The sequence below is a fragment of the Amblyomma mixtum genome, chromosome 7, assembly GCF_055824585.1.
Source record: "Amblyomma mixtum isolate Tamu chromosome 7, ASM5582458v1, whole genome shotgun sequence".
Classification (NCBI taxonomy): domain Eukaryota; kingdom Metazoa; phylum Arthropoda; class Arachnida; order Ixodida; family Ixodidae; genus Amblyomma; species Amblyomma mixtum.
The window spans coordinates 112,900,906-112,926,179 of NC_143018.1; the positions used below are offsets into that span (position 1 = coordinate 112,900,906).

The 25,274-nt window shown below is 47.5% G+C and overlaps 1 pseudogene; it reads right to left on the reverse strand.

Moving 5' to 3' along the window:
• Positions 1–5,781: 5,781 nt before the first annotated feature.
• Positions 5,782–7,195, reverse strand: LOC149337239 (methionine aminopeptidase 2 pseudogene; annotated as a pseudogene).
• Between the last annotated feature and the right edge of the window lie 18,079 nt (positions 7,196–25,274).

Genomic DNA, 25,274 nt, shown 5'->3' on the forward strand with positions numbered 1-25,274 from the left:
AGTTAGTTAGTTATATGGGGTTTTATGGCGCATAAGAAACTATGGCTATCATGCGCCAAACACAAGGTTAGATGATGTTATGTCAAGTGTACAGTGGTTACATTATAATAGATTTAAAACATTGGCTTTCTTTAGAAACTTACAAACAAGTGAAAACTCGACAAGTGTTTGCTCGCCTAAAAGCAATGCGGGATGAAAGGGAATGTGTTCATTGTAAAATATCGTAAAAAATTTTTTCCTAAGTTCTTCGAGATGCGAACAAGAAATTAAAATGTGATTTACTGTGAACTCCTCACCACACATTTCACACAGAGGTTTGTCTTTTTTTGTTAATAAGAAGTTATGGGTGATGTGTGTGTGACCTATGCGTAAACGACATAAAATTACTTCGATAAAACGCTCTTTATGGCGGCATGATTTCCATTCTTTTAAAATGGGCTTTATGGTATGCAGCTTGTTGTGTCCTTCATTATCCCAAGAAGCTTGCCACTTGGCTCTTAGTCTGTTATGCACTAACTTCATGTAATCCCTAGGAGGAAAATTCGCATGTTTTATTTTCATGGTTATGGCTTGTGCAGCGCACATGTCGGTTCTCATTATCCTTAATGCCAACGTGACTGGGAACCCAGCATAATTTTATAACATGTTTTTGTGTTGTGATCTTTACTATGTTGTGTATGATGCTTCCAATCATTGGCTCCGTGGCATTTTTGGAGTTTAATGCTGTAAGGACGCTCAGTAAATCTGTATAATTGATGCTGTTTTTGATGTTTTCATTTCTTATTTTCTGTACCGCAACACTAATAGCATAACACTCCGCGGTGAAAACTGTAGCACATGAGGGCAGTCGTACTGCATTTTCATTTTTTCCTTGTATTACTGCGCTTCCTACATGAGCATGAGTTTTTGACCCGTCAGTATAAAATGCAGTGTAATTTCTGTATTTTTCTTGTAGTGCTATATATTCTTGTATTATATGGTCGTGCGGTGTACAGGTTTTCCTGAGGCATGTTAGTGTGACGTCATACGCTGTGGGGAGAGTGTACCACGGTGGTAGCGCTTCGTGTCTTGGGGCAATATTTTTGATTTCGTTTAGTATGTTCAGAATTTGACATTTTTCTTCGAAGCGCAAGAGCAACGGCTTAATCACATGGGGCTTGTTGTTGAAGAGTATTCGGGATGGGCATTTCGTGACAATTGGGTAACAGAGATGTTTGGGCTGAGAAAGGATTTTGAGGATGTATGTACACGTTAGTGCAGTTCTTCGATCTTCTGAGGAAGGTTCATTAGTTTCCACATACAGACTTGCTATTGGTGAAGTTCTGTAAGCACCTGAAGACAACCTTAAACCAAGATTGTGGACAGGATCCAGTCGTTTTATGCAGGACGGTCTTGCTGAGCCATATACTAAAGACCCATAGTCTAACTTAGAGCGAACCAGAGAACGATATATATGTAACAGGGAAGCTCTATCAGACCCCCAGCGTTTTCTTGATAGTATTTTCAGCACATTGAGGGCCTGGGAAGCTTTTTTCTTTAAGCTGTTTATATGTGGCAAGAAAGTGAGCTTTTTATCGAAAGTTATCCCTAGGAATTTATGCTATTGTTTGACAGGTAGTGGGGTTTGGTTTAAATATAGTGTGGGGTCGGCCTGTAGGCCTCGTCTCAAAGAGAACAGAACCGCTACTGTTTTCTGAGGGGAAAATCTAAATCCGTTTCTATCTGCCCAGGTAGCCAGTTTATTTATTGTTATTTGTATTTGCCGCTCACAGGTAGGTATGCTGGAAGACGTGCATGCTATTTGGAGGTCGTCTACGTAAACTGAGTACATTATGGATTTTGGGATTACTTTTCCTACGGAGTTCATTTTGATGACAAATAAGGTCGTGCTGAGGATGCACCCTTGGGGCACACCAGTTTCTTGGATAAAATTCTTGGAGAAGGTTGCGCCTAGGCGGACTCTGAACGTCCGATTGGTCAGGAAGTCGCTCAAACAGCTCAGCATCCTGCCGCGGATACCTAGGTCCGCTAGGTCACGGAGGATACCGAACCTCCACGTGGTATCTAAGCCTTCTCCAGGTCGAAGTGACCCAGATACAGTGTTGGTTGTGGATGAACGCTTCCCGGACTGTGTTCCCGAAGCGTACAAGGTGATCGGTTGTGGAACATGTCTTTTTAAAACCGCACTGGTGTATATCTAAAAGTTGCTGGGACTGAAGTATGAAGGTTAGTCTGATGTTTAGAATGCTTTCGAATGATTTTGCTATACAGCTAGTGAGTGCTATTGGCCTGTAACTGGTATGACTAGTTTGTGGTTTCCCTGGTTTTAGGAAGGGTACTATGATTGCTTCTTTCCATACTTGGGGGATTTCTCCACTCATCCATATTTTATTGAAAAATTTTAGGAGAGCCTCTATGGCAGTCTCAGAGAGGTGAGCAAGCATGGCATAATGTATATTGTCTCGGTCTGGTGCTGTCATTTTACCGGATGTTAGTACCCTGTTTAGTTTTTGCATTGTAATAAACTGATTGTAGTCTTCATGTATGTATGTTCCAAAGGGCAGGTTTTGTTTTTCTACTATTGTTTTGTGCTTTTGAAATGTGTGTGTGTAGTTGGATGAGCTTGAAACTGGAAAAATGCTCACCCAATATGTTGGCCTGCTCTTCTAATGTTGTTTGAGTACCGGGTGTTGTTAGCATTGGAAATGTGAATGGAGTAAAATTTCCTGTGAATTTCCGCACCTGCTCCCACATTTTCCTTGATGATATTGAGCTGTTTATGGAGGATATGTACTGTTGCCATGATTCCCTTTCTACGTTGCGTCTAATGTATCGTGCTTTGGCTCTGGCCCTTTTGAAGATGAGCAAGTTTCCTGCAGTGGGATATCTGCGAAGGTTGCCCCAAGCCTTGTTTTGCTGCTTTTTAGCCAATGAGCATTCATTTGACCACCAAACTTTGTGTTTTTCGTGCAATTTCAGACGTTTGTGGGATGGCTTCTATTGCTGCAGATATTAAGCATGTGACAAATTTTTCATTTAGTTCTTCTATAGTAAGGGTTTCGGCATATTCTTTTTCTAGTGTGGCCTTCGTTGTGAAAAGTGCCCAATCGGCGAGGTGAAGTTTCCATCGCCGTGGCTTCGTAGGGAGGATGAATGTAGCTGATGTTAGTTTTAAAACCGTAGGTAAGTGGTCACTTCCCCGGGGGTCATCTAAAACATCCCAAATAAAATCATTCAAAACAGATGGTGATGCAAATGCTAAATCGAGGCAGGTCATTTTTCCAGAGCTGGGGCAGCAGTACGTTGCTTATCCTGTGTTCATTAAACATATGCTATTTAAAAGAATAAAATCCTCGATGAGCTTACCCCTGGAATCAGTATGCTCACTTCCCCAGAATGAGGAGTGTGCGTTAAAATCCCCAATTATCACATACGGTTCATGCAACTGTCCCAGAAGTTCTTCTAGGTCATGCATGGTAATTGTGTTGTGTGGTGGTATGTACACAGAACATATTGTTATTGTTTTATGGCTAATGATGTTTACTGCGACCGCTTCTAAGTTCGTCTTTAATGATACCTCTCTTGCAGGGACATCGCTTTGCGTAATGATAGCGACGCCTCCTGAGAGTCGGCTAGCTTGCACTCGGTCTTTCCGGAAAATATTATATTTTTTGAAGATGTTTGTGTGCTGTGGCCCAAGGTTTGTTTCCTGCAGGCACACAGCTGTAGGTGCCATTGTTTTCAGCATTTCGGTTATGTCTGTGTAGTTTCTGAGTAGACCTCTACAGTTCCATTGTATTATATACGCCATTGTGATAAGCTGGGGATTGGGGAAAGTTATTTATTCTCAGGAGCAGTGATTCGTCGTTTCCCTTTCTTCTCTAGGGAGTCTCGCCGCCGCTGCAGCGGTGGCGAGCCAGGAGTTGGATCCATCGCCACTTTCGTGGCGCCGGATTTCCGCGGAGAATCCGCGGATGCGTGTGTTTTAGATGTCAGCGGACTTTCGCTGACATCCATCTCCTCCACGGTGGACGTGGAGGATGCTTCTTGTTTGCGATGGCCCGTGGCCTTCGCATTCGTCTCTTTTGTGGGCACCACTGAACCATGCTCTGCTCCAGGGGCAGAGTCTCTTGGGCCAGGAGTTGCCTTCTTAGAGGGGTGGGGCGACAGGTCCAGTTCAGCAGAGCTGTTCTGGGTGTCTGTCGCCGAGGATGCCGCTGCTGAAAGTGGGGCCTGAGGGCCTCCAGAGAGGATCGCGTGGTCTTCTCGCGAAATTTTCAGCCCTGTGGACTCTGTCACCGACTTCTGTGGTGGGGACTTGGTTGTCGACCCCAGGTCCTTCGGATCGACCTGTGTGCCGACAGAAACTGAAGGCGGCGACGGTCCCCGCGTCACCGCTTCAGAGTATGTCCCTTTCTGTTGGAAAGAGACGCGTTTTTTTGCTTCAAGGTAGGACAGGTTTTCTGTGGTCTTCAAAGTTATGATTTGTTTTTCTGTTTTCCAGACTGGGCACGACCTGGAGTACGCGCCATGTGCGCCATTGCAGTTGATGCATTTTGGTGTGCGTTCGCATCTTTCCTCTGTATGTGCGTCTTCTGCGCATGTGACACAAGTTGGTTTACCGCGACAAGCCAACATGCTGTGTCCAAAGCGCTGGCACTTGAAACATCGTCTCGGGTTCGGTATGTATGGGCGGACTTTACAATGGAGGTATGCGGCGTGGATGGAGTCAGGCAGAGTTGTGGTTTTGAAAGTTAAGACAATGTGTTTTGTCTTGATTTCAACATTATTTCTCCGGATGGTTATTCGTAGGGCTGCTATTACTCCTTGTTCAGATAGTCCTTCTTCCATTTCCGCATCGGTACTCTGTAGGAGTTCATATTCAGATATGACGCCCTTTGAGTGGTTCAGGGTGCGGTGCGGGGTTACCTGTACACTTGTTTCTCCAAGATTCTGTAACGACATCAGTTTGGTGCTCTGTTCTTTTGTGTTAATTTCTACAAGGAGATCTCCGGTTCGCTAATTTTTTGTTTTCTAGTCTTTGCCTACACACCTTTTTAGGGTGTTGGCGATCACAAATGCAGACAAGTTTGCTACAGGTTCATCTGTATTTGAGTGAACCATGAAAAACTTTGGAAACGTTTCTGGTTTCTGTGGCATCAATTTTTTCGCATCGGTGCGACCCCTTTTCGGGGGCCGATCAGATTTTTTTCCAAATTTTTCCATACGGCATGTACTGGCTAAGGGTTCCCAATGCTTTGTCGCCTCTGATTCACCCTTATACACAGAGGAAGGTCCCGGGACTCCCCGCCTGGCAGACAGACGAGGAGCCCATCGGCCGAGGATTGACCACTTCCTCGACCGCCACCGTTCAAGGTTTCTTCCCTCCACCTTTCAACCTATCGCCACGGTACGGATGACAGCTTCGGTATGGGGGCTAAGGGTCCGTGGTGGCGCCAAGCGTTAACACCTCGTTACACAAGGTGCCCTTGCGGGGCAATCGAAATGGAAGCATTCGAAAAAATACAGTTACAATCGGAAGCTTAGCATGCACTAGCACATACGGTGCGAGATTTCTGTTCCCACAAAAGTCACCCTGAAAAAAAAACTGAAGACTCGAAATTCGGTGCTGGATAAAATCTCAGATCGGAGAGTTTGAGATTTCTCCAAAGAAGTATTTCTCCAAAACAGCTGACACAAATCCATGAGGAAATGAGCCCTCGAAGTTAACTCACTAGCTTCCATTCTAGACCACTGCGCAGAGGTGGGGTGTGCCACCACTCAGTAGTCCGTCCCGCGGTTGATGATCTCCTTACAGGTTGTACGTAGCAGTATGGTATGCTCGAAATGGGCCGTGTTGCAGCCTTTGGTGTCGCACAGGGGTTGGTACGGATCCACAATGCTCGTCTCGCAGAGATCCTTGAGCGCCCTGAGGTACTTGGACTGGCCAAGCCTGTCGAGCCAGCGGCGGCAGAAGGCCAGGGTGCCAAAGTTCTGGTTGATGACAGTCAGCAACGCCCTGGAACGCGGTAGCCTGAGAGGGACACAACCAGCATCGAAATTCTTCATGTAGTGCGACACCTCCATGTCATCATGGACATAACCCTTGCCTGTGCTGCCAAACGTCTCAATGGCATGCACCTCACCTTCCTCCATTCTTACAGCTTCCCCTCCCTTCCCAATAGGCACCGTCTTGCCAGCGTGGATACGGTATGGTCCAATCGAGTGGCCATTGAGGTTACGAATGGCCTTCACTTGGTACGTCTTGTCATCAAGCTCTACCTCATAGGACTTCATGACTTCTTGGATGGCCTCGCCCATGTCCAATAGCCTGACATCAATTCCAGCTGTCTTTACTGCCGTGTTGGTGGCATTCCGAACTGCTTCCAGAAGCTTGTCGTACTTGTTGTTGAAGGTTAGCGTGAAAGCACAGTCAATAATTTGGCCATTGATCTGTGTGCCAAAGTCAATCTTGCACACATCGTCGTAGCCAAGCATCGTTGGGTCACCCACGTTTGGCGTGTAGTGCGCGGCACAGTGGTTGAGGGAGCAGCCGGTTGGGAAAGCCAACCCAGCACTCAGTCCGTTCTCCTGGATCAGCTTGCGAGCCGTGGACTCCAGCAACTCACAGATTTCAATCATTGACATCCCAGGCTTGGTAACCTTTTGCATGTACGCACTGTCCTGTTTGACGGTGTGTCTCAGCTGCTTGCCTAATCTCTCTGTACTGCTCCAGTAACATGTCTTCCAAGGCCTTTTTCTCTGGGTCAGTGAAACGATTCCCTCCGGTACGGCTATCGTTAGAAATGGGATGTTCCACTTGCTCACCCACCGGAAAGTTACCATCAGGAAACAGATCACAGGTGGGAATTGATGCTGGGTCTGTCTGCTGCTTTGGACCTTTAGGTTTCTTCTCTTTCTTCTTTGCTTCTTCGCCACCAACTTTCTCATCACTCTTGTCGCCTGTGCCATCAATGTGCTGGTTCTCAAGAGCGTTTGTCCCAGCTGACACTTGAGCTGAACCGAGCTCTTCTCCATCGGTCTCTTGAGGAGCTTTCTTTTTCTTCTTTTTCTTTTTGGCGGCGTCCGGCGGTACGACGTCGTCTTCGGCGTCGTCCACCTCGTCGCCATCCTCTACAATCTCCTCTTTTTCGTCCACATGTTTGCTTCCTGTACCACAGCCGCCATTCTTCATTGCGAATTATTACGGAATTATAGCATTACCGCAAAGGCAACTCGTATGCCAACACCGCGATAATTTGTTCAGTACCGATTTGAAGCTTAAGTGCCACTAACCCATGTAGTATATTAACAGAGTGAAAGACTTTCCTTGCACCCGTTACGCATTGGCGTTCACTCCGAAGTGCAGATCCTGTCAGAAATGTTTCCCAATGGCGCATGGCTAATATATTCTTCACTGCTAACATTCATTCAAATGAATACCCCAGGAACCACAACGAATGCTATTCACCTACCAGTCATAAGCACAACAGTTAGCAGATACAGGTTCAGTCTAAACTGTCATGATCGCACTGCTCCACTGGCATGTGATTGAGCAGTCTTGGACCGCTGTGCATTTACGCATTTTGACCGCTCTTAGACATGCAAAAATTATACTTGGTCATATGCATGATATATATTTCTCACGAAAATATACTGAAAGTCTATTTAAGTGTGCGCGAATCGTACATCTTCAGAACCAGATCGAATACCACTAGTGCTGCTAAAAACGAAATCGGTTTGGTTTGGTTTTGGGGCTTAAAGGGATACTGAGGCGGTTTTCGAATCAGCTAATTTTTTAGGGTTTTGAAGTAGTGTCATTGCTTATCACGTCTGTGAAATTATTTTCTCGATTTTGGCTAAAGCAGTGGCGCAATCACCAATTAAAAACGCGATGTTCAAATCTCCCGCGCCCCGCGCGAGCGTAGGAGAGGAGAACAGCGGAGAGGGAAACCTCGTCCATGTCGGCCAACGTGACGTCACGTTGAGGAGCCGGGGATACTTCGGCGCACCCGAGCGAGCTTTCAGCGCGCGTTGTTTCTCGTGCTGCGTGCGTTGTGACGTACAATGCGTGTCAGCCGACCTTGAGAATCAGATTCAACACGAGGTACTACTCTGGGTTCGTGTCCATGAACAAATACGGCCGAGACTGTGTCGTCTTCCACTGTTTTTAGCAAGATCAAAAGCTCGCAGTGCAAGCACTCGGTGCTGTGACGAAGAATTCAAGCTGACCAGAGCATGCCTACTCTGCTCGAAGCACTTTCGTAAGAGCGGCTACATGCAGAGCTTGTCCCTAATGTGACCTCTGGAGCTTTCTGTCGAAAAGGCGCGGCTGAACCATGACAGAGTTCTTTCGATTTTCTCGCGCATGAGAGGCGTGTCACCATTCCGAAGAAGCTCCTCTTTTAAAAGTAGAAACATACTCACTTAGCCCCTGAAGAAACCTTATAGAGGCTTAAGCATGTGTCGCTCTCCTCAGCTTAGGTGCGGCCAGACCACATGAGACGTGCTCAGCAAGGCTCGGTTAGTGATTTTATACTCGGTTCGACGTGTCCAAGCAAGCAAGCAAGCAAGCAAGCAGAGCAAAGCACAATAAAGCAAAGCAAGCAAGCATCGAAGCTCTTCATATGCGGCATCTCGTTTAATCCTAGCTAAGCAATTAAAATGAAAGCGTTCGACGTTGATTTCGGATGCAAATTTATGAGAGAAATGAATTCCAACCGAGTGTTTGCAAAAAAACACCGCAACCTTACTCAGTTTCTTCACCAAGTTGTGGCAGCGGGCGAGTTACAGCTAGCTTGGCTTTTAAACACATATAGTTGGCAACTACTTCACTGAACCTAAACTGCAAATCTAGGAAGGGCGAACGTTTCCGAGGCACCGATTAATATTTTCTGGCATCTGCTGAACGCGCCAGGAGTGAAGCAGCAGCCTTGTGCGCGTATTTGGCTTGGTTTGCAGCGCACCATGATTGCGTCACTATCTTGCGGTCACATGCCTCGCAGTGTTTGGCCACTGCGTTTCGCTAATTTTGACACAAACTTCGTGCTCCTACATCGTTTCCTTGAAATACTTTCTTGCCCCAACCTGCAACGCCGGGTACTGAAAACAGGATTTTTTGTACACAGTGCTTTGGGCCTTTTCTTTAGGATGACGCTCTTCCGGGCGAGCCAGGAGGCGTCCGGTGGTGGTAATTGACTTGAGTATTGTTCGCACCCCTTCCTTTCCGAGCATACGAGCCGAGGTTGTGCTGGCACCTTTTACGCATGGTCTGCATCGCGTCTTTGACGCTGGCGTATGCTTGTGCTAGGCGTAGAATTTCTCGCTTGTGTCTTTTTTTGGTTTCAGGCGATACGTGGAATGAGCAAACTGTAGTATCCTTTTCTTCGGAGGACAGTAAAAAAAAGTAGTCGCCGTATTCGGTTTCACAACGACACGGAAAGCTGCGATCTGCACTCAACGCAGCGCCGGATCCGCATCGGCAGCTTCTCCAGTCCTCAAAGTGACGTCACGACCTCTCTTGACCAATCACGGGCGGCGGCGCGCCGCGCGGCGTGCCCCGCGGCACAGGCCGCATATTTCGGCTAAAAAAGGCAATTCGCGCTTGTTTTTGCCTTATTTGGATGCGATACTCCAGCATACAGCATGAAAAACTATAAGATGCCGCTGCCAGCCCGATTTTCAGAAAAAGTGCTTCAGTCTCCCTTTAACGTGCCATATCGACTCAGGCTATGAGAGACGCCATAATGAAGGGCTCCGGTAATTTCGACCACCTGGGGTTCTTTACCGTGCACTGCCATCGCACAGCACACGGACCTTTAGAATTTCGCCTCCATCGAAATTTCGGCCGCCGCAGCCGGGATTGAACCCGCGTCATTTGGGTCAGCAGCCAAGCGCCATAACCACTGAGCCAGCGCGGCGGGGCTCTACATTCCGTAAGTAGACTTAATCCTTACCGGTTCCAGCGCTTCGCCATCAGCCGTAAACTACTCTGCCTGTTCCAGAATGTTGAACATTACTTTTGGGCATATAAATTTTTAGACCCACCATTTTGCGTTCCACCTCGAAGTCAATGATCATGCTTTGCAGTTCACCCGTAATTGAGTGACTTAGGAAGGCATTGTGACAGAAGCCAACAGCCACAGAAACCAAGGGGCACAGGGGATTTTTTTTAATTTATTTAATTTGTGGTGTTGATCAATTTAGAATATTACTGAATATGTTATCGCTTAATGCTAATTGATTAGAAAAGCAGAAGAAAAAACAACCACATGCCGCCGGTGGGATCCGAACCCACGACCTCCGAATTACGCGTCCGGTGCTCTACCTCTGAGCTATGGCGACGGCTGTCAAATCTTCTGCTTTCGGGGGTATTTATGTTTACAAGTAACCTAACCTTGAGAGTGTTCATCAGCGTCACCCACGTTCATAAGCGGCGGGCGTGGAACGTCCTGAGTTACCGCAGGTGTGACGTAGAACGTCATCGAACGAAGAGGGTGGCAGCTGCGTGAGAACCCTCTTATGCTTCCTATGGCGTCAAGGCTGCCAGAACCGAGGCCCTCGCTAAGCAATTAAACAAACAAGGGAAGGGGAATGAGGGGCTCGTTATAAATATGACAGAAGCCAACAGCCACAGAAACCAAGGGGCACAGGGGATTTTTTTAATTAATTTATTTAATTTGTGGTGTTGATCATTCACGAATCAGATTACTAAGGTATTCCCCATTAACTCTTCACCACCCTCCCCTTTTGCCTTTCCAGGCCCCTAAATACCACCTTTAAACAGGCAGCATTCGAGAGATTGCGTCTCTCTTCCTGAAACCATTCCTTACTGGGATTTTATGGCAGTCTTCATGGATGACTATGGAGTCGGTGCAGCATTTGTACCTATCTTCCAGCACTTTTACATCAGCTCTCGACAGCTTGATTCCGTAATGCCTGTATCACTGATGAAATTTCAACCAGGTGAATTGTACTCTCGTAATCTATGAAAGTTAGATATCATCATCATCATCATCATCAACCTGACTGCGCCCACTGCAGGGCAAAGGCCTTTCCCATGTCTCTAAAATTAACACTCATTTGCCAGCTGCGGCAACCGTATCCCAGCAAATTTCTTAATCTCATCCGCGCACGTAACTTTCTGCCGCCCCCTGGTACGGTTGCCTTCTCTTGAAATCCACCTCTTAAGGACCAACGGCTATCTTGCCTTCACATTACATTCCCTTACATGCGCGCGCCGATGTGCGGCATGCAGTGCGGCGTAGTAGAGGGCCTGTTTTTGAAACAGTTGTCGAAGAAAATTACAGCGCCCCTTATCTCAACTATCTGCGAATTATTAGAAAAGTATTCAAACACTCCGAATACATTCGACTCGTTCGAAATAATTTTAAACCATGCAATTTTAGATTCCAACAACGAATTGAAAAGGGGGATATTCGATTCGCTGTTGTAAAATTTTAAATATTCGTCCCTTTTTTCATTTTCTGCATTCTAAGTATCATTAGTGACGGAATATACTGGAAGGTCACAAGGCCAGAGTGGATGTCTTAGGGTGCGAGGGCCAAGTCCCCTCCAAAGAGCAATGTGCTAGCCATAAGATCTATTCATCCAAAAGCATGAGCACAGTGGCTCAGCGGTTATGGTGCTCTGCTGCTGACCCAAAACGCGGGTTCGATCCCGGCCGCGGCTGCTAGAATTTCTTTAGAGGAGAAACACTAGAGGCCCGTGTACTGTGCGATGTCAGTGCACGTTAAAGAACCCCAGGTGGTCGAAATTTCCGGAGCCCTCCACTACGGCGTCCCTCATAGCCTTAGTCGCTTTGGGACGTTAAACCCCATAAACCAAACTAAACCAAGCACAGAGAGGGTCATTGCTTCCGGTGGCCAATGCGAAGTTTGCGATGTATTTCGTACGTAACCTTAGTCGACAGGTGCCAAACACGGGGCAGTGACTGTTTCAACCACTACACGTGCCAGCGCATCGTACCTGTAAGGCTCCAGGTGCAGAGCTGTATGCTAAAAAAATCATGTTACGCCCCTTGCAAGGTCATGATGTGCGATTGCTTGTATTCAGTTTCATTCTTCTCATATTTAGTTGTGTTGTCCGGGGCGCCGTGCGAGCGAAGGGCGAGGTTTTTGTCTTTTCTGCGCTTTCCCGGGCGCCTTCAGCGGGACATTTGCACGCTCACTGCTAGTTTCTTGCAATGACATTGGAGGGCGCCGTTCCGATTTAACAGTGTTTTCTTGATCATTAGGAGCACTGGGCTCCAGACGGCGCCAACCGCGCGCCTCGCGGGGTCGACCGGGACAGCCAGCAACGATTCTGCGCGGATGCCGGCAGACCAGCCTGCGATGCGCTCGTGCAAAAATTCCGCAGTCGTTTTCAGCGAAGAAAGTGAGCGACCGCTATTGCCGTCGAGAGGCATTTCTTGTAGGACGTAGTGGAGGACGTGTCATCTCAAGGGTAGATCATCTGAAGAGCTGGCTACAAAGCTTGGATTGGATTTCACGGGTGAGCAAGAGTTACTTGTCCAGGTGTCTTGAAAAGTAATGCTAACAAAGGAGTAGTGTGGCGTTCTTTCTTTGAAATGTTTTGCGGGCACGTTTCGCGTAGTCATTTCAATTTCTACCGCACTCGCTTCGGACGTCAGATGGAGTAACTTGTAGGCGCGTTTTCTGTGATGTGTATGCGTTGTCCGAGCTCCAACCGACGGCGTTTGTAAAGCGACAGCATTACTACCGCTGAAGCAGCCGCACACAACGGTTATTCCTCCCAAGTCTTTACAGTCAATTGAAGCGCAAGCATCTCGGGAGCGCACGGTGTCTCCTTTTTCCGCGGCAGTTCGCACTCTGTAATAACGCACGGGAGATTACACGTTAGCGTTAACGCCAGAGAGGCGGCAAAGGAGCGCTGTAGAATTTTTTTTTTTGTGTGTGTTACAAGGTGCGTCCAACCAGCCTGTTGGCGCAGAAGTTTCCGATCCGTCGTTCTAGGCGAAAACGACGTTAGTCCAAGGAGTGAAACTTCGATTTGAGCGAGTTGATTGTAGAATGACATAGTTTATGCGAAAAGTGTACTGGCGCTAACTGACGAAGACTACGCACACAAGAGAACACACACCAGACGCCGCACACAAGACGCCACACACAAGACGCCACACACAAGACGCCAGTCCAGTCTTGGCGGCAGTCCTGTCTTGTGTGTGTTGCCTCCGACTTTTAGCGATAGTACGCTTTCTTTTTTGTAAACCATGTCATTCCGAGGAGTTCCTGTCGATGCGATGTGACAAGGTGAAGAGCACTGCGAAAATGTCGTGTGTGCGCACGAAGTTTCCAGACTTCTTCCGCAGTGTGGCTCGCCATTTAGACGCCTGGTTTTGCTTTTTTTTCCTTAACGGACCTCGGAGCCACTTCTGGTAAATTCTACTCGTCTCCGCAGCAATAATTTGTTAGCAGTGTGTATCGGGGCCTGAACGCTTCGGCGTCTCAGCCCCGTCTGCGCTGTTTTCCCTGGAACCTTTGGGACACACCCTTTGAGAATGTGGCAGCTTTGCCATAATGATTGTTTCTTGGACGGAAACTGTGCGACGGCTGCGAGCTCTCGGTAGAGAGGCAGTTATCGTCGGAGCAACGGATGGACAGGGACGTGCTCTCGCATGCTCGGCTTAGGGCGACGGACAGTCCGAAACCTAAATTCCCGTTCACAATTGCCAGACGCGAAGGGTGTGAGACCTCCTGTTAGTTACGACTACTAAGGCCGACCCGGACGTCGCTTTCTCGAATTGGCCTCCTTCGAAACGAGAGTTGTCGATATCGACTGTTAGTGCCAACGACAACCCGAATGAGGAAGAAGCTTCTGTTAACTTCCGTTGAATGGTTAACTTCCGTTGAATGGTTAACTTCCGTTGAATGGTTAACTTCCGTTGAATGGTTAACTTCCGTTGAATGGTTAACTTCCGTTGAATGGTTAACTTCCGTTGAATGGTTAACTTCCGTTGAATGGTTAACTTCCGCTGAACGGTTAACTTCCGTTGAACGGTTAACTTCCGTTGGATGGTTAACTTCCGTTGGATGGTTAACTTCCGCTGAGTGGTTAACTTCCGCTGAGTGGCTAACTTCCGCTGAGTGGTTAACTTCCGCTGAATGGTTAACTTCCGCTGAATGGTTAACTTCCGCTGAATGGTTAACTTCCGTTGAATGGTTAACTTCCGTTGAATGGTTAACTTCCGTTGAATGGTTAACTTCCGTTGAATGGTTAACTTCCGTTGAATGGTTAACTTCCGCTGAATGAGATAACGCCTTGCGAATCGCACTCGCAAAGCTAGAAAATCTAGAGAGAGAGAGAGAGGGAGACTTCAATGAATAAAGGAGAGGTCATCCTGGTTATGAGCCTAGCATGGCACTCAAGAAAATCGAGCAGCGTGAGCTAATTCTACTGCTGTCGCTTTTCGACGAAAACATTTGCACAACCTCTGCGCTTCGCAACTGTGAATAGGCCTTAATAAGGGCCACCCAGCTGAGTGGTTCTCTTATATAATGCTATCATCCTTCAAGAGCATTGCGCTTTTCTTTCTGTGATCAAGCTGTGTAATTTTTTCAGCTTCTCAGTTTAATCTGGCCCGATCGACATATTCATTTGGCGAAGTGGGGCTACGGGACCTATCAAGAAAAAGAAACAACAAACACTGGTTTACAACCGTGAAGAAGGATAGGGATATAAAATTCTACTCCCTCCCTCAAAATAGTTGCGATGTGCGTCAAGCAGTCGCCCAGCGTAGCTCACTGGCTCCCGTGAAGCTGCGTGTTAAGGACAGATTAGAGACCCAGAATATCTGGATGCATTTTTTTTCTTTCAAAGGGTGCAAGGAATATTGCTGTGCATAGGTCACGACTTGGAACTTGTCTGCGCCACATGAGTAACTTGGAAATTTGTTGTTTTCATTTAGGTTTCAAGCGAACGATGGCAGTGACATCACAGACGAGTTTAGATGTTTTGGTCACGTGAGGCGCAGAAGACCAGGGGTAAAACTGCTGCTTTGTCAATTTAATTGAACCCAGCACTAACGCCAGCCTCGTTCAAGAGCCGGAACGACAGAAAGCTGCAAAGAGCTATGAATTAGCAAGTTCTGTACTCATGTTGGAAAACGTTGTCTGAACTCGTCCGCCACGACAGAGCCACAGTTCGGCTGTTGAGAGTGAAATCTTAATACGACGAAGAAAATTTACTTTAGGATAGTGACTGGCCCCACACAATTTTTATGTGGAAACCCGTGTTTACTGGCGCCTTTTGCACCGCTGGAAAGGAAACACAACCAAAATTTGCTGTCCCAGGATAGTTTCCTTCCCTAGCTGACCGAAGTGCGCAGCACCAGGAGATAGCCACTGAGAAACCATTCAAATCAAACAGCAAAGGGGCAAGAATGTTCAAGAGTGGCGTGCACATGTTCAATAAGAATGAAAACGACATGCGCCAAGGTTAACTTCTCGCTCTAACACGGTATAGAGGAACCTTAGCGCATTGCACTGCCACAGGCAGAAAGTATCGCTAGATTGCGGATCATATAGCAAAATGGACTGAACTGTGAAATAACGCTCGAATATCGCCGCTATATCAGCGCCTGTGAAAAACTATGCGGCATGAAGGGAGCACAGCAGTGACAGAAAATATTTCATGCGCACGCGCAATCAAATGCACAAAACCGAAACCAAATGCAAAAAGGTAATTTGTTGTGCGATTAAAGCAATGTCAGAGACCACATTCTATCTTTGCGATCGCCGTTTTGGTTCACCGCAACTGCCTTATCTGATGCTTGTAGTGAATCAGTTAAGCGGAATATACAAAGCGCACAACTCTTAAGCCCTAACCGCATGAGGCGATAATTCGCGGCAACACGCCGCGCGATGGCATCGCGCGATGAGCTGAGGGCCGCCGAACCCCTGTCGCTCATCGCGTCGCCCAGTTTCTGGGTTTGTAGAAAATTTCGCCCACCGCTCGGAAGTGTCATGCGAGACTAGCGGACTAGCCAATGATGGTAGGCCTTGAGGCTACGCAACTTTCGAGCCGCTTTGCGCGCGAAAGTCGTTTTTTTTTTCCACCGGAGCAGCAGCAGACTTACTCCTCACCATGGCAGGTTCTGAACAATGCGAGTTTCCGTCGGCATTCCATGGCGCACAACAACGCTAGGGGGGAAGGCCGGCAGCAGACGGAAAAAGCGCGCGTTCATAGAGAAAGGAAAAAATGGGCGCACTTTTCTGTGTCACGCGACTTTGCGTATTAGAGAAAAATAAAATTATTTCCTACATATATTTTGTCAATGTTTTTATTGTGTTTTATCTTGTATGGAGCCTTAGAAACGTTGTTCGACGCGTTGATTAACGCAAAATGACTGAAGGCTGAAGTGGCAGCAATCGAGCAACACTGAAAACGCGCCGCTCCGACGCTGAGTCCCGTCGCTTCATGCGTTTTGCGCCAGCGACAGCGATGGGCGACGGCGTCGTCATCGCGCGACGCATCGCGAATGAATATCGCCTCATGCGGTTACCGCTTTAGGGTGAACACACGAGTGTCTGGCCGCGCTCTGCGGAGTGACGGTACGTTCGAAGCGGCCACACATGGAAGCAACGTCGTCAAGGTGCTTCGCGACGTCTGCCAATTCGTCTTGATGCGAGCTCAAGACCGATGCACTGGCGCAAAGAGCGCGGCCACACACTCGCGTATTCACTCTAAGAATGGAGCGCCCTGCAAAGTTTCCAGCAACAAGCAAAACACCTATAGCCGGTGGCAGCTGTGACGCAGTAACCAGGCATTATCATCATTTCCTTTACGAATAAAGCTTAACCACCATGACTCTAAGCTTGAAAAAAAACCCTATTGGTCCTCACAGAATGAAGCGCAGAAACACGAAACAAGTCAGTGAAGGTCTCAACTAGGACAAATAACGGCGGTGGAATGGTCACAGTGCGTCGCAAAGTTTCAAACATGCCAGCACGACTGCCTTTCGTGCCAACAGCCGATCACAGACAGTACATTCAAGCTTCTGTGCAACGTTCTTTACCAGAAGCAACCTATGACCTACGCAGTTCATCCTGCCACTGTATATCCTGCTAGTCAGCTAGGATTAGCCTATGAAATCGCTTCCCCGCCGTAGCACTCTTCAAAGGCGCATGCACAAAGCCGGCTGTCAGCCATGTCGACCATGCGGACAGCGTGGAATTTCTCTGACTACATATACTCGGTTTCCTGAACGGGACAAGTGAGAGCCGGAGGGGCCTAAGAAAAAAAAAATACAGCATTCCTCGAAAGCCTCGCAACCAATAGGACGTGTCATCTATCCGTAGCCCACTATGTTCTTTCTCACTATTGCTGCTCGCAGGTGCAGAAATTCACATGCGCAAACGTAAGCAGCGCAAAATTAAATCACTTACTCGTCTATTGTGGACATGTCTGGCCGAGGTGTAGGCCGGCGGAGCGCCGCAGTCCAGCCCGGAGTGCAGTAGGAGACTGTATTACTTCTCCGAGATAGCGGAGCGAGGGAAACAGTGTCACCTTCTTCGGGGCCACGAAACCGCTTTCAAAAGAATCCTTCAGAAACAACGAATGTTTCTTTCAAGCCTGGGTTCGTTGGCTACAGACGTGGTAAACAATCAGTGGCCACAGCGCGCGCAATGTCCCGCATGAACTTTGGCGCCGGGTCGGCGCGAATACTGCTCGTCAAACTGTTGATCCCGCCACACCGCACACCAGCAGCGACGCGTGCGAACACTCACTAAGCTAGACTGCATGCATACGTTGATGATTATGTTGGGGGAAATAACGCTGGTATTCGCGCATGCACAGCACGTGAGCAGGGTGCCCACGCCCACGCTAGCGAAGTACGAAGTGTCCTAGGATGTTTAACTGCGTTAAAGTGATAACAAAATGCAAAGGACAGGTCAGATAGTCGGTATTTTGGGGCGTTACCGTAGAACGGTACAACTTCACAACCTAACATGACTGCACTTGTAGTGATGATGGTAGAAAACATTCAATCCCCTTTCTTTTTTTGTGACACCTCGTAGCCATTGGCAGCTGGTAAGGTGACTTTCTGATTTTTGTGTTACGCATAATAGACAATCTCTAGTTTAGGATTGTTTACTTTCACGTAGCCGCTACCGCTTACTGTGTATCGTGCACGCCACTGCGCAGCGCCGACGGACGGACGGACGGACGGACAGGAGCGCCCCCTTTGAAACGGGGTGGTGGCAATTGCCACCATGCTCAGCTTTTTTTTCTTTATTATTTTTTTGTTTACTGTGTTGGCAATTCTCATTAAGATTCGCCATCATCATTACCTACGGTTTCCTACAATTCTAACCTTAAGCCACATCTCGGATTTTCAGCCACCAATCCTCCAATCGCTTTTTGCTAACTTCCACTGCAGATCTATTTACATGACCATTGTTATCTTTAAAGCCTAGGGCCTCAGGAAGAGTGACTGTGCCTGCATCGACATCCGGATGGATACCATCACATTTCATTATGAGGTGTTCAATTGTTTCGACAGATCTACCACACACTGCACATGTGTCATCTTCGTTAAATTTATTTTTGTAGCTGCGCGTTCGAAGACACCCTGACCTCAGCTTGAAAGAGTTGGGTACTGCCTCTTGAGTTATCATTAAAAAATTCTTTCCTGATCTGCCTTTTCAAGTATCGATATAGTTCTACACTATGTTTCTTTTCCATTGAATTCATCCAATTTTTAACTTCCGCGTTTTTAACCTGTCGTTTAATGCCCTTTCACGGGAACCTGGCGCCATCTGGTGTAATCCGGTCGACCTGCGCATGCGGAATAGCACCTCGCGGTAAGCGGTAGCCGTCGCGCTATGCTAAAGTTTAGCATAACGCTTACTGTCGAGCGCCTAGCTACCGCGGGCCGCCAGCTACGCGTGCGCGGATCTTGGCCCCCTGAACCTGGATGTCGCTACTATAGTGCCTAGAACATCCGTTACCGCGATCGGCGACCGCGATAACCGCGACTCGAAACACGAATGGCGGGTCGGTACAATCGGAGACCATCCAAATCGAAAGTGCTCATTTAGCGTTACAAAATGGCCGCACGTGTCGCAATGCGCGCAAAATCTGGAATAATGGTCGATATTTCCCTCCTAGAAGAGATGGTTTAGCGAAATCCCTTTTCGGAAAGGCGCAAGCTGGGCGGACGTCGTAGCTGCACTATGTGCCAAGACCGGATGGAGCTTTTTGCCGCGATCTGTGGAGCGGAGGGTCAGTTTCTTGTTTATCTTCTTTTTCTATACAGACTGCCATTTATTTCTGAATTTACTGTACCTTAACTTCAACCCTGTGCGTTATGCTCACGTGTTTTATTTGACGTACCAGTGCAGTGCATGAATCTGCTTTTTCATTATCCAAAATTCCGAGGTGGCTAGGCACCCAGCAGAGTTTAATGTTATGTTTTTGTGTTGCAACTATGTTACGTCTGATATTTCCTATTATGGGTTCAGCAGCAGTTTTGAGAATGCAGTGCTTTGAGCATACTCAGGGAATCAGAGTAGATGATGCTGTTTTTGATGTTATCTTTTACTACTGATCTGCAGCTACGAAGCCAGCATAACACTCGGCACTAAAACCCGATAGGAGCTGTGGTAGACGTATCATTTTTTTTCTGTTTTGCCTTGAACTACTGCACTTCCAACACGAGCTTCTTTTTTTCAGCCATCAGTATCAAATACACTGTAGGTGTCATATTTTCCTTGCAGTGCAAAGAATACCTGTAGTATGCGCTCATGTGGCATTTGCTTTTTGTGTAAATGTGTCAGCGTGAATTCACATACTGAAGGGAGGCTGTACCATGGGGGCCAATATTCCCTACATATTTGCACATTGTATTTAATACATATTCCCTCCTTTTGAAGGTAGGGTTTATCATGCGCAAGACAGGTAGAGCTAAGGATATATGATAAAAGTTCTAAAAAGCTACTGGCTGGAATTCCTGCTGAGATTTGAATAGCCGCGCTTCCAGACAGGTCAGTGCGTTCTTCAACACTCTTGAGTAATATATCATGAGGCTGTAAATAATAGAGCTCTTCGATGCCCATCTAGAATGCGCGTAGGTTATCACTGTGGCCAGACTGCACAGAAACAACTTGACTACAATTTTTCACTATAAAAAGGTCATCTATGATAAGCAGTTTCAGCTTACTTCCCAAATATTGTCACAACTATTTTTGCCACGCGCTTTTTTCGAAAATAATAGTTCTCAAGAAGACCCCGCGGTGGTGGCTCAGTGGCTACGGCGCTCGGCTGCTGGCCCGAAAGGCGCGTATTAAGGCGGAAGCCTTTAATGCCTCATCGTTGTAAGCAATAGTTGTCGACATAAATGTCTCGCTTTTCAATTGGTCGAAACGGTCGTGACGTCACAGTGCGGGAATTTCAATCGGGGCCAATTGTACTTCGGCTAGTAACCATGCAACCAATTAAAGGGATGGTATACTGATGTTCCAAGTAAGTATGACTGAGTTTAGTTAATTAGTTAATTAAGTAACTAGCCTAATTACCGTTTCTAGTCAGAGCAGATAAATAAATAAAACCGATTAAGAAAATGGTCGAGTTGGGGAATCGAACCAGAGTCTCCGCAGTGCGAAACGACCACGCAACCACTCCGCCATGCCAGCTCGATGGTTTGGAATGAACAAAGGCGCGTCTAGTGAATACGGTGTCTTCGCTCACTCCCATCTTTTTCCCTTCTCTTACGGCGAGGTTCAGCTGTCCATCGAGACATGCGAGACAGGTACATTTCCTTTCCTCATGGATGGATGGATGGAAAACTTTATTATGCAAGCGAGTTTGGACCGTGCAAAGTTTCAGGGCCGCAGCACAGCCCTCACATTACGCGCATGTGTCCAGGCCACGTAGGGCCATGGCACTGGCACCCCGGTTCACTCAAAAACCAATTTACCGACGAGCAAGGCGCACAGCCGAACGGGCGATGGCGTTCTGTGGACCCGCTGGCAGCGTTGCATGACGCTGTCGCGTTCCACTCTTGGAGGCGAAGCTTTACACCGTAACCACATATCAGTGACACAAGCAGCAACACAGCGCTTAAGGCTCCCGCCTCACCGCACTTTGAGTCAACAAAGTGCCCCACTGAATTTTTCAATTCCGCCCGCGGCGGCCGAATTTCGTTGGAGGCAAAATTCTAAGGCCCGTGTACTGTGCGATGTCAGTGCACGTTAAAGAACCCCAGGTGGTCGAAATTTCCGGAGCCCATCACTACGGCGTCCCTCATCGCATGAGGCGCTTTGTCACGTTAAACCCCAATAAACCAGACCGATCGCTACATCCCGATTTAGCGCGTTAAGATGCGCGCATGCGCAGATGGCGGCTGGCGGTATGCGCCAGACGGTAGCTATAAGCGATCGCGCAGGGGTAAAATTATCTATTATACGCTACTCATAAATCACAAATGCACCTCACCGCTTGCCAATGTAAACGAAACACTATTGAATGAAGAAAGGGAACTGAAAGTTTTCTATCGTCATCACTTTAATGTCAGTCATGTTAGGTTGTAAAGTTGTACCGTTCTGCAGTAACCTATCTTACCTGTCCTTTGCATTTTGTTATCACTTCAACGCTGTTAAACATCATAGGACATTTCGCACTTCGCTAGCGTGGGCGTGCGCACCCTAGCTCACGTGCTGCGCATGCGCGAATACCACCAGCCTTATCCCCCAACGTAGTCATCAGCGCGCGCATGCAATCTAGCTTAATGCCTGTGTGCACGTGTCATGGCTGGTGTAAGGTGTGGCGCGGTCAGCAGTTTGACCAGCAGTGTTCGCGCCGACCCGGCGCCAAAGTCCATGCGGGACATCTCACGCGCTGTGACCGCTGATTCTTTACCACTTCCTTAGCCAACGAAGCCGCGCTTGAAAGAAACGTACGACGTCGCCGAAGGATTTTTTCGAAAAAGATTTCGTAGCCCCGAAGAAGGTGACACTGTTTCCCTCGCTCCAATATCTCAAAGAAGGAATACAGTCTCCTCTGAACTCCTGGCTGGACTGCGGCGCTCCTCCGGCCTACACCTCGGCCAGACATGTCCACAATAGACGAGTAAGTGATTTAATTTTGCGCTGCTTACGTTCGCGCATGTGAATTTCTGCCTCTGCGAGCAGCAATAGCGAGGAAGAACATAGTGGGTTACGGGTAGATGACACGTCCTTTTGTTTGCGACGCTTTGGAGGAATGCTGTTTTTTTTTTCTTAGGCCCCTCCGACTCTCACTTGTCCCGTTCAGGAAACCGAGTATATGTAGTCAGAGAAATTCCACGCTGTCCGCATGGTCGACATGGCTGACAGCCGGCTTTGTGCATGCGTCTTTGAAGACTGCTACTGCGGGGAAGCGATTTCATAGGTTAATCCTAGCTGACTTGTAGGTTATATACAGTGGCAGGATGAACTGCGTAGGTCATAGGTTGCTTCTGGTAAAGAACGTTGCACAGAAGCTTGAATGTACTGTCTGTGATCGGCTGTTGGCACGAAAGGCAGTCGTGCTGGCATTTTTGAAACTTTGCGACGCAGTGTGACCATTCTACCGCCGTTATTTGTCCTAGTTTAGACCTTCACTGACTTGTTTCGTGTTTCTGCGCTTCATTCTGTGAGGACCAATAGGCTTTTTTTTTTTTTTTCAAGCATAGAGTCATGGTGGTTGAGCTTTATTCGTAAAGGAAATGATGATAATGCCTGGTTACTGCGTCACAGCTGCCACCGGCTATAGGTGTTTTGCATGCTGCTGGAAGCTTTGCAGGGCGCTCCATCCTTAGTGTGAATACGCGACTGTGTGGCCGCGCCCTTTCCGCCAGTGCATCGGTCTTGAGCGTGCATCAAGACGAATTGGCAGACGTCGCGAAGCACCTTGACGACGTTGCTTCCATGTGTGGCCGCTTCGAACGTACCGTCACTCCGCAGAGCGCGGCCAGACGCTCCTGTGTTCACCCTAAGAGTTGTGCGCTTTGTATATTCCGCTTAACTAATGCGCTTCAAGTATCAGATAAGGCAGTTGCGGTGAACCGAAACGGCGATCACAAAGATCGAATGTGCTCTCTGACATGGCTTTAATCGCACAGCAAATTACCTTTTTACATTTGGTTTCGGTTGTGTGCATTTGATTGCGCGTGCGCATGAAATATTTTCTGTCACTGCTGTGCTCCCTTCATGCCGCATAGTTTTTCAGATGCGCTGATATAGCGGCGATATTCGAGTGTTATTTCACAGTTCAATCCATTTTGCTATATGATCCGCAATCTAGCGATACTTTCTGCCTGTGGCAGTGCAATGCGCTAAGGTTCCTCTATACCGTGTTAGAGCGAGAAGTTAACCTTGGCGCATGTCGTTTTCATTCTTATTGAACATGTGCACGCCACTCTTGAACATTCTTGCCCCTTTGCTGTTTGATTTGAATGGTTTCTCAGTGGCTATCTCCTGGTGCTGCGCAGTTCGGTCAGCTAGGGAAGGAAACTATCCTGGGACAGCAAATTTTGGTTGTTTCCTTTCCAGCGGTGCAAAAGGCGCCAGTAAACACGGGTTTCTACATAAAATTTGTCTGCGGCCAGTCAATATCCTAAAGTAAATTTTTTTCGTCGTATTAAGATTTCACTCTCAACAGCCGAACTGCGGCTGTGTCGTGGTGGACGTGTTCAGCCAACGTTTTCTCACACGAGTACAGAACTTGCTGCTTCACAGCTCTTTGTAGCTTTCTGTCGTTCCGGCTCTTGAACTAGGCTGGCGTTAGTGCTGGGTTCAATTAAATTGACAAAGCAGCAGTTTTACCCCTGGTCTTCTGCGCCTCACGTGACCAAAACATCTAAACTCGTCTGTGATGTCACTGTCATCGTTCGGTTTAAACCTAAATGGAAACAACAAATTTCCAAGTTACTCATGTGGCGCAGACAAGTTCCACGTCGTGACCTATGCGCAGCAATATTCCTTGCACCCTTTGAAAGAAAAAAAAATGCATCCAGACATTCGGGGTCTCTAATCTGTCCTTAAAACGCAGCTTCACGGGAGCCAGAGAGCTACGCTGGGCGACTGCTTGACGCACAAAGTGTTTTGAGGGAGGGAATAGAATTTTATACCACTATCCTTCTTCATGGTTGTAAACCAGTGGTTGCTGTTTCTTTTTCTTGATAGGTCCCGTAGCCCCTCTTCGCCAAATGAATATGTCGATCGGGCCGGATTAAACTGAGAAGCTGAAAATATTACATAGCTTCATCACAGAAAGAAAAGCGCAATGCACTTAAAGGATGGCAGCATTATATAAGAAGAACTCAGCTGGGCCGCCCTTATTAATGGCTATTCACAGTTGCGAAGCGCAGAGGTTGTGTAAATGTTTCCGTCGAAAAGCGACAGTAGTAGGAGAGCCGCACGCTGCTCAATTTTCTGGAGTATCATGCTAGGCTCATAACCAGGCAGACCCATCCTTTATTCATTGAAGTCTATCTCTCTCTCTCTATTTTTTCTATCTTTGCGAGTGCGAGTCGCAAGGCGCTAACCATTCAGCGGAAGTTAACCATTCAGCGGAAGTTAACCATTCAGCGGAAGTTAACCATTCAGCGGAAGTTAACCACTCAGCGGAAGTTAACCACTCAGCGGAAGTTAGCCACTCAGCGGAAGTTAACCACTCAGCGGAAGTTAACCATCCAACGGAAGTTAACCATCCAACGGAAGTTAACCATTCAACGGAAGTTAACCATTAAGCGGAAGTTAACCGTTCGGCGGAAGTTAACCGTTCGGCGGAAGTTAACCGTTCGGCGGAAGTTAACCATTCAACGGAAGTTAACCATTCAACGGAAGTTAACCATTCAACGGAAGTTAACCATTCAACGGAAGTTAACCATTCAACGGAAGTTAACCATTCAACGGAAGTTAACCATTCAACGGAAGTTAACCATTCAACGGAAGTTAACAGAAGCGTGTTCCTCATTCGGCTTGTCGTTAGCACTAACAGTCGATATCGACAACTCTCGTTTCGAAGGAGGCCAATTCGAGAAAGCGACGTCCGGGTCGGCCTTACTAGTCGTAAGCAACAGCCGGTCTCACACCCTTCGCGACTGGCGATTGTGAACTGTCATTTAGGTTTCGGACTGTCTGTCGCCCTAAGCCGAGCATGCGAGAGCACGTCCCTGTCCTTCCGTTGCTCCGACGATAACTGCCTCTCCACGCAGAGCTCGCAGCCGTCGCACAGTTTCCGTCCAAGAAACAATCATTATGGCAAAGCTG